General features: G+C 41.4%; 2 protein-coding genes across 3 annotated transcripts in view; one reads left to right on the forward strand and one right to left on the reverse strand.

Moving 5' to 3' along the window:
• The window catches only part of AIFM2 (AIF family member 2), a 126108-nt gene that overhangs the window by 65201 nt on the left and 47305 nt on the right, over positions 1 to 13602 (forward strand). Inside the window, exons 10-11 of one of the 2 annotated variants that reach the window (XR_010135199.1) lie at positions 11778 to 11979; positions 12226 to 13086. The gene's annotated coding sequence lies outside the window, so the exon portion shown is untranslated. Of the gene's footprint in view, positions 1 to 11777; positions 11980 to 12225; positions 13087 to 13602 lie in introns of those variants that run through there. The other variant, XR_010135198.1, reaches the window with a different exon arrangement.
• The window catches only part of MACROH2A2 (macroH2A.2 histone), a 59532-nt gene that overhangs the window by 44411 nt on the left and 1519 nt on the right, over positions 1 to 13602 (reverse strand). The window lies entirely within an intron of this gene.

A 13602-nucleotide genomic window follows, 5' to 3' on the forward strand; every position in this document is an offset into this window, starting at 1 on the left:
ATGAGCGCCCTAATCTTTCCCTGGTCCCTACATCACCTCCCTAAGCTCTACTTCTGTCTTCTATACTTGCTCTTGTCCTAGTTCATAACATATATATTTTACTCTATAATCACAATAAAATCATTCACATTTTAACTCTAGATTTACTTTGAAAGTTAAACTCCATTTACATGGTTAAGACTTTCTAAATATTGTTCCCTGCAGAACTGAGTATAGTGCTCATCACATTTGTAAATATTTTCTGCAGAATCAAGTGTGATGCTAGCATCACAGTTTCTTCTCTGTGGTCCAGCATCGGACTCCTTGAGTCCTCATGTCAAGATGAATTGTTTTTTTCTGAAAACCTAATGTTCAAAAGCATTCCACGTTTTCTGTGGCTTCACATTTGGACCACGTCTTTCTTGTATAGCTCCTCTCTAACCCTGAAGTTATTAACTATAGTTGATTCTCAATATGTGGGGTAGTTATGTTCTATAAAGTAGTCAGAAACACAGAATTAGCAAAAACTGAAAAACTGCGCTTAGGGGAAATACAGGGTTAGGCTCCTACAAGCCTCTGGTCACAACATTTCATCAACTAATCAATACTTAACCTTGTTTTATGTGTGTTTGTGTTCAAAGACACCTTGTTTAATAGATATTGTTGACTCATTAACATTGAGCTTCTGGCCAACAGCACTGTTAACACGTGCCTGAAGGAAGCTTGCACATCATGGCCTTCTTGCACTTAGGAATGCTAGACATCATTTCAGCACTACACCTGGGGGCCATTCTAAACAGCAAAATCACCAACAAAAAGCACAAACATGTGAAAAACATGGCACTAAATAGGGCATGGAAAGGGCACTTGATTGCATTGTGAGCTGAAACAAGAAGGCAGTCACCTGGTGCAATCTCAGCTGGGAAGGTGTGCTTGTGGCGACTAAGATGTTTTGCTGCTCCGTGTACGTGCATGTCTTAGAATGACCATGAAAGTGCCGCAAGTATTGATTTGGGGGCTCCAAATACATTTTAGCATGTAGGCAAATTCACAAATATAGGATCCACAAATAGGAACGTGGACCATATTTTTCTGTGTTGACAAAAGATGTTCCTTTACCATGTCCTCAAAATCACTCAGCTTCTCAATCACATTGTTCTTTGTAGAGACCCTGTTTTTCCCAGAGAACCCTTTGCAGAGGGGTTATTCTCAAAGCCCTCTGACCTCCAGCTCCAGTTTGGAATGGGAGTGTTTTAGCCAACGGCCTTCCTGGGACTGGTCTTTCTGGGACCTATCTTCTCTGTTCATCTTTGGCCCTATGACTTCCTCTTTCTTGGTTTTCTCCCTTGTTTTGTTGGTATCCACCTGATGTAACTCTTCAGAAACAGGACAGGGAAGTAAACTTTGTTTTCTTTCTTTCTTTTTTTGAGACAGTCTTGCTCTGTCACCCAGGCTGGAGTGCAGTGGTATAATCACGGCTCACTGCAGCTTTGACCTCCTGGGCTCAAGCAATCCTCTACCTCAGCCTCCTGAATAGCTAGGACTATAGGTGTACACCACACCCAGCTGATTTTTTTTGTAGAGATGGGGTCTCACTATGTTGCCCAGGCTGGTCTTGAACTCCTGGCCTCAAGTGATCCCCCCGCCTGTGAACTCTTGGCTTCAAGTGATCCTACCATCTCAGCCTCCCAAACTGCTGGCATTAAAAGCATAAGCCACCACATCTGGCCTAAACTTTGTTTTCTTACAGAAACAGAACTACCTTACTTGAACGATCTTTAGGTTATCATTTAGTAGAGTATTATCATTTTTAGTGTCAAAATCATTTTGCTTCAATATTTTGAAGTCATTGAACCCTGCTCAGCATTTGGCAATAAGTTGGTTCAACCTGAAAACTTAGACTTTTATAACATGGATTTTTTTTTCTATTATGTCTTTGATTATCCCTCCCCCATCAACCCACTGCCAATTTCTTTATTTCTCCCAATACCCCCTTTCTTTGTCTCTTACTGAGATTCCTGTAAACCAGGTATTGGATCTCCTGGATTAATAGTCCAAGTCTCTTATCTTTTTTCTTCTATTTTTTCTTCAGTCTTTATCTAATTTTGGTAATCATATTTTTAATTTCCAAGAGCTCTTTTTGTTCTCAGATTATTCCTTTTTTATAGCATCCTGTACTTTAATGAATGCACCATGTCTTCAAATCTCTCTGAAACTAATTAGAATGTGTTAAATTTATCTTCTGTCCTCTAAATTATTTTATCAGGCAGTTGTTCTATTTATTGATTGATTGATTTTCATCTTTCACTTCCATGTAGCCTTTTCTTAAATGTCTGCTGATCTTTGGTTATGCGTTTGTATTTAAGAATGAAGGACAAGGCCGGGCGCGGTGGCTTACGCTTATAATCCCAGCACTTTGGGAGGCCGAGGTGGGCAGATCACTTAAGGTCAGGAGTTCGAGACCAGCCTGGCCAACATGGCGAAACCCTGCCTCTACTAAAAATACAAAAATTAGCTGAGCGTGGTGGTGCATGCCTGTAATCCCAGCTACTCGAGAGGCTGTACCTGTAATCCCAGCTACTCGAGAGGCTGAGGCAGGAGAATCACTTGAACCTGGGAGGTAGAGGTTGCAGTGAGCCAAGGTCCTGCCACTGCAACGATCCTTTTTCAAGCACTCCAGCCTGGGCGAGAAAGTGAGACTCTGTCTCAAAAAAAAAAAAAAAAAAAAAAAGAATGAAGGACAAGGTTGATGATTATAGACAGATAGAAGAGCTTTCTTCAATTCTTCAACCATTGTTTGGTGGGCATGCTTCCTGTTTGGGATCTCCGGGTGTTTGTGCAGGGCATGCATTCAACTAGCAGGCATGGCTTTAGGTGTCCAGTTAGGAACTAGTTGTATTAGTTCATTTTCACACTGCTGATAAAGACACATGCAAAACTGGGAACAAAAAGAGGTTTTGTTAGACTTAACAGTTCCACATAGCTGGGGAGGCCTCAGAATCAGGGCGGGAGGCAAAAAGCACTCCTTACATGGCAGCAGCAAGAAAAAAATGAGGAGGAAGGAAAAGCAGAAACCCCTGATAAACCCATCAGATCTCGTGAGACTTATTCACTATCAGGAGAATAGCACAGGAAAGTCCAGCTCCCATGATTCAATTACTTCCCCCTGAGTCCCTCCCACAACATGTGGGAATTCTGGGAGACACAATTCAAGTTGAGATGTGGGTGAGGACACAGCCAAACCACATCAGCAGGCATGGCTTTAGGGTGTCCAGTTAGGAACTGAAAACCCCCAAATGCCAGAATGAGTGGGGAGGTTTATTTTGTGGTGTGATATTTATCCTAGAAATTCTACGTGTGCCTTGTAGTTTTTTAATCTTTTTTTAGATGGAGTCTTGTTCTGTCACCCAGGTTGGAGTGCAGTGGCGCAATCTTGGCTCATTGCAACCTCTGTCCCCCGGGTTCAAACAATTCTCCCTGCCTCAGCCTCCTGAGTAGCTGGGATTACAGGAGCCTTCCACCACGCCTGGCTAATTTTTGTATTTTTAGTAGAGACAGGGTTTCACCATGTTAGACAGGCTGGTCTCAAACTCCTGACTTCAGGTGATCTGCCTGCCTCAGCCTCCCAAAATACTGGGATTACAGGCATAAGTCACCATGCCCAGCCTCTTGTAGTTGTTTGATTGCTTTAGAGAAGAACTCTCAGATTGTTAGCTTAAGGGCTAAACACCAAATTGCTGGAAACTCTTCTAGTAGTAAAGGAGGGAGAAAGGATAATTCACCGAGCTGTCCTGGAAACAGGCCTTCAATGAGTCCCCACTTATCACCCTCCCCACCTTCGCCGCAGTTCCCTCTTGCTTTTACTCTCAGTTGTGATTTCCCCTGTGACGTGCATATGTTCTTATGCACTTTCAGTCTTCTGGAAATTTCTTGAAATCTCCCATCTGCTGTTGACTAACCACACCAGCCCCTACCCCTTTGTTATTGTTTATTTTATTTGTACTTCTTTACCATTATTTCTGCGGCTCTGGAGAGGAGGGGTTTGAAGAAAAGCACATGTGCTCAGTCCATCATTTTGAACTGGAAACTGAAAATGTCATTTTACTTTAACATTTTAACAAACGTCATTTGTGGATCAGCCTAGAAATGAGTATGCTGCTGAGGAGAAACAGCTCAACTGTTTTATAATTGAGTAATAATGTCATGTTAAAAAATTAAGATCACATTCATCACCAGGTGAGTCACTGAAAACTAACCGGTCTTGAGATAATTGAAGAATATAAAATTTTGCATCAAGAGACGATAAAGACTCCTTAATAGAATAGAATCAAACTCAGTGTGTCTGTATTTGCACAATTGCAGCATATGAGGTTCCCATAAACAATATTTAAAATTATACTGTGATCCCAGATGGGAGGAGAGGAAAGAAAGGAAACCCCTTAGCATGTGCCCTTATTGAATGAGTTGCTTTTGGTGAGAAACAGGAAACTTTATTTAACACCCTGATGGCCTTCATCAAAAGACAAAATAGTCTGGTTTCTTTACACCAATATCTTCTCTTTATTCAAATAATTTCTTTATCAAGTATAAGGAGCTGATATACAGTGAGCCACATTTTACACCTCAACTTCACATTTTTATTTTTATTTTTTGTAAACTGTGGAGGGCTGCAACAAACCCTCTGCCAGCCAGCAAGGTGGGCCATTAGACACCTCCAGCATCCTGATTTATTTATTTATTTTGTTTTTGTTAAATTTTTTATTGGTGGTATTTGGTTACATGAGTAAGTTCTTTAGTGGTGATTTGTGAGATTTTGGTGCACTGAACCTGATTTGTAGTCTTTTATCCCTCACCCTCTTCTCACCTTTCCCCTGAGTACCCAAAGTCTATTATGTCATTCTGATGCCTTTGTACCCTTATAGTTTAGCTTCCACTTATGGGTGAGAACATACAACAGCATCCTGACTTAAATGACCATTTTTTTCTACAGTCAAGCTTCTACAACGAGGCTTTGAAAAAGAGACAGCAGTCAGTAATTTGAGGATTGGGAGCTATAATTATAGGCCAGGGTGTCACAGGTGGGGTTCGGTCACACCAATGAATCACCTTGACAAAGGATCTAGACTCACAAGACAACTTATTTTAAAGCACTCTTTCGAGATCATTCTCTTCAGAAGTATGCAAATCAAAATGCTTTCATCATACATTATTTTAAATCTAGAAACAAGAGATCTTAGAGCTTTTAATGATGGAATTGAAATTTAAAAAAACTTCAAACATTGTTTTCATGAACATGAAATTCACAGTGTCATCCCTAATGGACTCATGTACTGTTTTAAAATTGCTGAAATTTATTCAATTTATTCATTTTTATCCTCTATGATATTTCCCTAATCTGTGGTATTGTGCTTCAGAATATTTTATATTGCAAATATTTATGAAAAGTGATGGAGACACTGCAATGAAGCATCTTTGTCAGTTCAGAATAATCCTTTGGGAGAATACATTGAGATGAAATAAAACAAAACTAGGTAGGAAATGAGGGGATTCAATATAAATATATTAACTATACATTGAAATATATTTTAAAGGGTATGAAAAAAATCTTAGCTTCCCACCTAATAGAGTTTGACTGTATTTTGGTGTGTTACCCTAAGTACTGTATTAAAATAATAATAGTTTGTTAGCATTATTTTGTAGCTGTAAAAACCATTTTCAGTAATACGAGCTAAATCACTGGCTCTATTACACTTCCATTTATGAACTCCAAGGGCAAATCATTATAGTATAATACTTTCCAAACCATTTTCTTTCAAGGCCACCTTTAAGTGAATGAGAATAGTCAATAATTTTATCGTCATATATGTTAAAGCACATTAACAATTTATAACGTAAAGGGCTATATCAAATGCAATTTCATCAAAATGACACGCAGATCAAATTAACCAAATTAACCAACCATGAATGTTAGAACCAAGCATTAATCCAATTTATTTAAATTATACTATCGGATAACAAATCATTCCCTTTTAAAAAAGCATTTCAAGTCATGTCGTGTAGCGGGAAGTTCAACTGCCGGCACATTCTTTGTCATTCAGAGGCAGAGCATGTGTGGTCACTCTAGAGGAGCTGGGGACAAGGGGTAGGGGCACTTAAGGGGTAGTTTTAGGATATCTGCTGCTACTGCAGGATACTAAGACATTTTAACACGTTTTGTTGTCTCTGTTGAACCTGAGCTGTGGTTATTTTAAAAAAGAGAAATGCAGAAGTTGTTGATCTATAATGTAGCTTGTTTCTTTATTATTAGCCTTATGCTATTTTCTAATATAAATACGTTTGGCCACCTGTGGTACTTGGATGAGAAATGAATAAAAATAATTTTAGTTTTCTTTGAATCTGAGTTAGCAATGCATTCCTAAAGAAAGCCAACCAGAAAATGAACCAGTTTGCCTTCCTGAATCTATTCATTCACAGAAAACAAAACAAAAACACCCTCACTGGGTCCAGCCTGGTCTCTTCTTGTCTTTTTGTTCTTTGAGACTTGACAAATAGGAACGGTGGGATTTCCATAAACAATATTTAAAATTATACTGGGATCTCAGAAGGGAGGAGAGGAACGAAAGAAAAACCCCTTAGCACATGCCCTTATTGAATGAATTGCTTTTGGGGAGAAAGGATAAACTTTATTTAACATGCTGATGGCCTTCATAAAAAGACAAAGTAGCCTGGTTTCTTTAAACCAATATTTCTTTTTTCTTTTTTCTTTTTTAGACAGAGTCTCTGTCACCCAGGCTGGAGTGCAGTGGCCCAGTCAGCTCACTGCGGCCTTGACATCCTAAGTTCAAATAGTCCTCCCACCTTAGCCTCCCAAAGTGCTGAGATTATAGGCATGAGCCACTGAGACCAGCTTGACCAAGATTTTCTTTTAATTTAAATAAGTTCTTTATCAAGTATAACAGTGGTTAAACTATTTTGTTTTCTGCAAATCTAACAGATCCAAATTAGTAATGCAGTTTATTGTTATAAGCAGCACCTTCTTTACTTCTCTGAGCAGGGCACTGGCTTTGTCTGAGCCAAGATGAGATTCCCAAATGGGAGTAGAGGTGTGCAGGAGCACCGCCAGGGGCTAGGGTGAATGTTCCATACCAGACAGCAGGTGGACTGTATGCCTTGGTGTGCCTGATCCACCAGGGGCTTCCAGAGACATCCATGTTTGCTGAGCAACTGAGTTCATCAGTGGGGCCAGTTGTCTGCTCTCAAAGCTAGAACAGACTGCTCTGGAACCCCTCTTCCTCCATCCCTTTCTCTGCCTGCACCTCCCTACCCATTTTTTCTTGCTGTCTGTCCTTTTTTCTTTTTCTTTCTTTCCTTTTTTTTTCTTTTTTTTTTTTTTAAGAGAGTCTGGCTCTGTCGCCCAGGCTGGAGTGCAGTGGTGCGATCTTGGCTCACTGCAACTTCTGCCTCCCTGGTTCAGGAGATTCTCCTGCCTCAGCCTCCCAAATAGCTGGAATTACAGGTGCCCACCACTGTGCCCCACTAATTTTTGTATTTTTAGTAGAGATGGGTTTTCAGCATGTGGGCCAGACTGGTCTCCAACTCCTGACCTCAAGTGATCCGCCCACCTCAGCCTCCCAAACTGCTGGGATTATAGCCGTGAACCACCGCACCTGGCCCTGCTGTCAGTCCTCAGGCAGTGGCTGCACTGTGGGGACAAGTGGCTTGGGTCTTTTGCTGCAGTTCTATGTTCTGTGCTCTTGACAGGCAGTGTTGCTCCATGGTTATGCACGTGTGGGTCCCCTGTAGCTCCTGGGCCCTGGCACATTGTATCAGCTGCTTCAGCTAAGGGCTACCACTGGCCACACCACACCACACCATCCTCTCTGTGGGTGTAACCAGCCACTGGCCACACCACACCATCCCCTCTGTGGGTGAAACCTGCCAAAGTTCAAGGGGGCATCAAGGTGGTAGAATGGAAGGTGCGGTGGACCACGGGGAGGGAGCCTCCAGTTTGGCTGTGACTAGCTGCGGCCTGTAGGCAAATCAGTAGACCTTGTAGGGTTCCCCTTTTGCTTGAACAAAAATTTGTAGGAGGCCAGGCGCGGTGGCTCACGCCTGTAATCCCAACACTTTGGGAGGCCGAGGCGGGAGGATCACTTGAGGTCAGGAGTTCGACACCAGCCTGGCCAACGTGGTGAAACGCTGTCTCTACTAAAAACACAAAAATTAGCCAGGTGTGGTGGCACATGTCTGTAATCCCAGCTACTTAGGAGGTTGAGGCAGGAAAATCATGAACCCAGGAGGCAGAGGTTGCAGTGAGCCAAGACCACACCACTGCACTCCAGCCTGGGTGACAGAGTGAGACTCTGTCTCAAAAAAAAAAAAAAAGGAAATTATACTCTAATATATAAAACAGATGCAAGGGGAGCTGTCCTGGCTGGAGTGGGCAAGTGCCTGGGAACTTCAACAGCTTGGTCACCACCTTTCCTGCCTTGGGCCTCCAAGGAGCACTGGGTTCTGTGGAGCCCCACCTGAGAACCATTGCACCAGCTCACCTCTGAGGTCCTCTCTAACCTATAAGATGCTCAAAACAGACTCCCTCTGAGCCCCACGTGTCACTTACATTCACAGAGATAGAGCAACCAGGATAAATAAGTCACATTCACAGGATCTGTCCTTTGAAGTTGCTATTTCTTCACCCAGGATAACCATAGAAAAGAAAAACTGGACCTGAAAAAATCTGCTTGATTTTATATCTAGGACTGCCTTTTCTTCACCCCAAAACAATAATCTACGTTGTTTACTATGGAACAGCTGAGGTGAAAATTCAGTTTAGTCGTGGTAGGGTTGTTGGCGGGGTGGTGGGGGGACGGGGGACTTAAGTCAATGATCACTTCATTGAAATTCTGCAAGAAAGCTCAATTTGGAAGTTTACCACTCGGATGAGCAACCCAGTGAATTACCACCTGACCTAAAAGTTTATGTTGCATATTGTGTAAGCTATTGGGGTTTGCCTCTTTGTGGTCCACCACCACGATTTAATTTTAATGGTCTTATTGAGCAGTGAAGGCAGGAGCGCAAAATACAAGTTACAAAATTCTGTGTGTGTGTATATATATATATATATATATATATATAATTGGCAGTGCCAGCCCAGCCAGCATGGGGCCTGGGTTCCAGGGTAACTTTGATTTTATCTTGTGCTGCTTTTATCCTGTTGTCATAGAAATATCCCAAATTTGGGCATCTAAACTCTTATCATCAGGACCGCCTTTCCTATCCAGAAACAAACCCCTAAATCTTTGGCCAGATCATGTGTTGTAACTTTGAGTGAATAAACGTGGGCAGTGTATCTAACCCTTGTGACATCTCAGAATCAGTTGGAGTAAATGTCTGTACACTGGTGGTCTATGCATATTTCCACACACATTTCTATCAAAGCATGAGAATTTTGACTTGAATTACTTACTCCATTCCAAGTCCAAATTGGCAATGCCAGTCAAATAAATCGGGCAAAGTATGATGGATGGTGAGATGGATAAATGAACAGTAAGGGCTTCAGAGAAACCACCAAATTTATCTTATTTAATACTTTGTGACAAGACAGTTTAAAGTACAGAGTTCTGTGGCTCAGTCTCATATTCTTTCTTTCATTTGTCATAGTTGGATAAAGTAGTGAGACAAATAAGTTTTGAAAATAAAAATTTGCCTACACAAACATTAAGCTGAGCATCATCTGAGAATCATTGGAAAGCTAGCAGCTCCTTGCTCTTACCACGTGGGCATAAGGATGTAGGGCTTTGGGGTCAGGCTGCCTGGCCTGGAGTCCCTTGTGTGGTGACTTTGGGGCATGTTCTTCACCATCCCCCCACCATTTCGTTTTCCTGTGATGGGTGTAGTAATAGTACCTACTTATAGGGCTGCTGTCAGAATTAAATGGGTTAATACATGTAAGGTGCTTGAACAGTATCTGGCAGGTAGCAGACATTAATTAACTACTGTGATTTATTTCCACAAAAGAAATCATTATAGAGAACTATTTTCATGAAATGCAGTCTGACATTTTCTTGGGCATATTTCTGCCTCTTTGTCCACTCTATTTCAAAACCAACCACTACAATTATTACAGTACTTGAGGTTGTATGTGTGTAAAGGGGTAATAATGAAAGTTTAACTCTAGGAAAACCCTGAGAGCCACATCATCTGCTGAGAACCCTCATGACAGCAAATAGTTTTGTTTTTCCCAAGGCTGGGCACTTTCAGATCCCCTCGGTCTAATCCTGTAGTCTCCAAATTCCATCTGCCTGAATTCATAGTCATTGCAATGTTGGAAATCACAGGATTTCACAAAATCGTAATCTAAGACTGAAAGGGACTTGAGTGATCAATCATTTAGCATTCTCCCACTCCCCACCCCCACCCAAATGTAGCTACAATGAAAGGAATGGCTTGGAAGGGAATGTGCTCATTGAATGACTTGTCCATGGCCTGTGAGACCAAACTAGAACCAGCCCCCTTACCTCAACTGCTGCAACTGGGCTGTTCTTCCAACATGCTGTTGCATGTTTTACCCCCAGATGCCACCTAGCATAGTGTTAGGTCACAGTTGATATTCAATAAATATTCCTTCAACTAGTGTTTGAATAAATGAAACCAGCCTTAAATATTTTGTTTCAAAAGGTCTCTTTTGTGATTTTTTGGGGGAAGTGAATTATCCTCCCAAACACTTATCTTTCCCTCCAACCTAATTCCCAATATACATCCCAGTGTATATTGGGGAAAAAAATTCTATCTTCAAGATTTCACTACATTCCTTTTAAAAACATGATCTTCCAATATTATATTGGAACTCATATACTTCTCTACTGGCTCGTTTTTCTCTTTCTTCTATATATAGAATTTAAGGTAGTCACAGACTTAAATGGCAATGAAAAAAATTGTGAGGGTTCTTTCAGTTCATCCTTCAACCTGAACCTTGGCAGGGTAGGCCAGGCCAGGACTCTCAGCCTTGCAAGGGAATCTCATAATCATGTTGAAGAATGAGGACTAGCTGGAACACAGCATCTGCATCCAGCTTCCTTCCACCTGCCTCGCTCCCTTACCCTTCTTCATCCAAATCCTGCCACGTTCTCTATGAAGCCTAGCCCAACACCCTCCCTTCAAGTCCAAAACTCTCTTCTCCCTTTACAAACTGTTGTAGTAAATTTTTTGTGTATATTGTTATGTATTCATTACGTATTATCATTATGTATTATCAATCACTTTAAAATTATTACTTGCATTTAGTTATCCAAGCAAGACATACATTAATTCATATTACAGAACTTGGCCGGGCATGGTGGCACACGCCTGTAATCCCAGCACTTTGGGAGGCACAAGCTTGTAGTCCCAGCTACTAGGGAGGCTGAGGCAGGAGGATCACTTGAGCCTAGGAGATGGAGGTTGCAGTGAGCTGAGATTGTGCCAATGCACTCCAGCCTGGACAACAGATACTCCATCTCAACAAAACAAAACAAAACAAACAAACAAAAAAACAAATTACAGAACTTCAAATATTATAACAAGGTTATGGATGGGTATCAATAATGATATGGCTAAAGCCCTTCTTGACAATTCCTCTAGTTCTTGTCTCTCTTAGTGGGCATCTTCTATACTTTTTCTGTCCATTTTGTATGAATTTTTACTTATAGAGATGTATAATTTTATATCGTTTTAATATCAATAGTACCATATAGTATGTATTGTTCTGCAATTTGCTTTTTTCATTAATAGTACATCTTGGTGATCTTTTTCTGTCTCAGTATATATAGATCTGCTTCATTCTTTTGAACTGCTGCCTAATATTCCAGAAGACAGATGCACCAGAGTTTATTTAGCCATTCCCTGTTGATGGCTGTTAGGCTGTTTTCTACTTCAGAATGACCAAAATTGCAATGAACATCCTTATACATGCTGGGCTCATGGATGCCTGCTTCTTTGGGTGACATACTGAGAAATGGAATGGTGAGTCACAGAATGTGTGCATTATTAATTTTATAGTGCCAAACTGCTCTTCCAATTGGTTATATCAATTTACACACCAGTCAGCAGCATATGAAAGTACCTGTTTTCCCACTAGCTTGCCAAAATCACTTTTTACCTTGTTTTACCTGCATGTATATTTTATCTCCTAGGCTTGGGGTTGTAAGCTTTATGAGGGAAGGGCCCAATGACTTCCTTATATTTTATTTCATTTCTTTCCCTATCTAGACGTGTTTAAGAATTGGTGTATACTCAGGAGGCTGAGACGGGAGGACCCCTTGAACCCAGGATTTCGAGACCAGTCTGAGCAATATAGCGAGACCCCTATCTCAAAACAACAACAAAACAAACAACAAAAGAATTGGTGCTCAGTAAGTGTTTGTTGAATGATCTCTAACCACAAGTTCTTTGTTAATCTCTGTGCAATATACTTTCCATTTACCAAGACTGCATCTAACTTGGAGGTTATTTCTTAAGGTTGAAAAACATTCTTAAGAAAGTTGGCTGAATTTTTGCACATCCCTCCCCGGTAACAAGTTACAGATACCTTTCATTTAAAGTTGCCTAAGACAGGACTCACCTCCTGTTCTGCTGGCAGGAGGCAGTGAAAACAGATGTGGTTGTCTCAGACAATAGCTAGCAGGGTGTCCCACCCACTGGGAAATGGCAGACCAGAGGCGCCTTAAAAATCCTGGGAACCAGACAGAAGATGGAATGGTGAGGGAGTAGGGTCAGAATCATAGGGACACTCCGGATTCAAGGAGGTAAATTCTTTTACGCAGTTTTGATATAGAGGAAACCACTAATAATGTGTAAAGTCTGACAATTAATGGATCCAGGTGAGGTGTAACTGTGGTAGGATAGGAAAAACCAGAGAAGAGGAGAACTGGGCATGTTTTAAAAGGAAATCTGGCTACAGGAAAGAGGGGTTATGAAGATGTGAATTATGCGACTCAAGATAAACTTTTCCGCCGGGCAGTGCCTCTATTTATTTATATGTAATTTTAGGCTAAAACAATTCTAAAAATCACCAGTATGTTTCCAAATCTTGGAGCTCTGAACATTTAGTTTGAAAATAAAAAGTGTGTTAAAACGGATGGAGAATTATGTGTAGCTTAGTTTGTGTTTCAAAACAACACACACGAAGACACGTTCTCGCTCTTAATAATGTTTTCTTTTTCTCTCACCTATTGAACCGTTTCAGTAGCAACTGTGCAGCCCAGTGAGGTGACAATTGGATTTCAAAACAAACACAAATGAGCAAAGTAAGGAAACCATTTGCCGCGGTGGACTAATGGCCCCTAGGGGATTCTGGGGTCTGTGGGGCTTAGAACTGGGCCCTTGTTTTGAATTCCTCTGAGGTGGACAGAGGCTGGAAGGACACCTCAGTTCCAGCGTGGCTGTGATAGGGCAACTGCCCTTAAAATCAGGGCAGCGGAGCCACGGTTCCCATCGCGTCCCCTCAAACACTCAGGGCCCCGCACTTTGGTTTCTCAGCCCATTTCTTCTCGCGCCTTTCATCCCTTCACTCATCCAGGGCCGTTGCCAAAAAACCCTGGCAAGGACCAGGCCTCAGTCAGGCCCACGGTGGTCCACTGCACGCGA

Source organism: Gorilla gorilla, chromosome 8 (assembly GCF_029281585.2).
Source record: "Gorilla gorilla gorilla isolate KB3781 chromosome 8, NHGRI_mGorGor1-v2.1_pri, whole genome shotgun sequence".
NCBI lineage: Eukaryota > Metazoa > Chordata > Mammalia > Primates > Hominidae > Gorilla > Gorilla gorilla.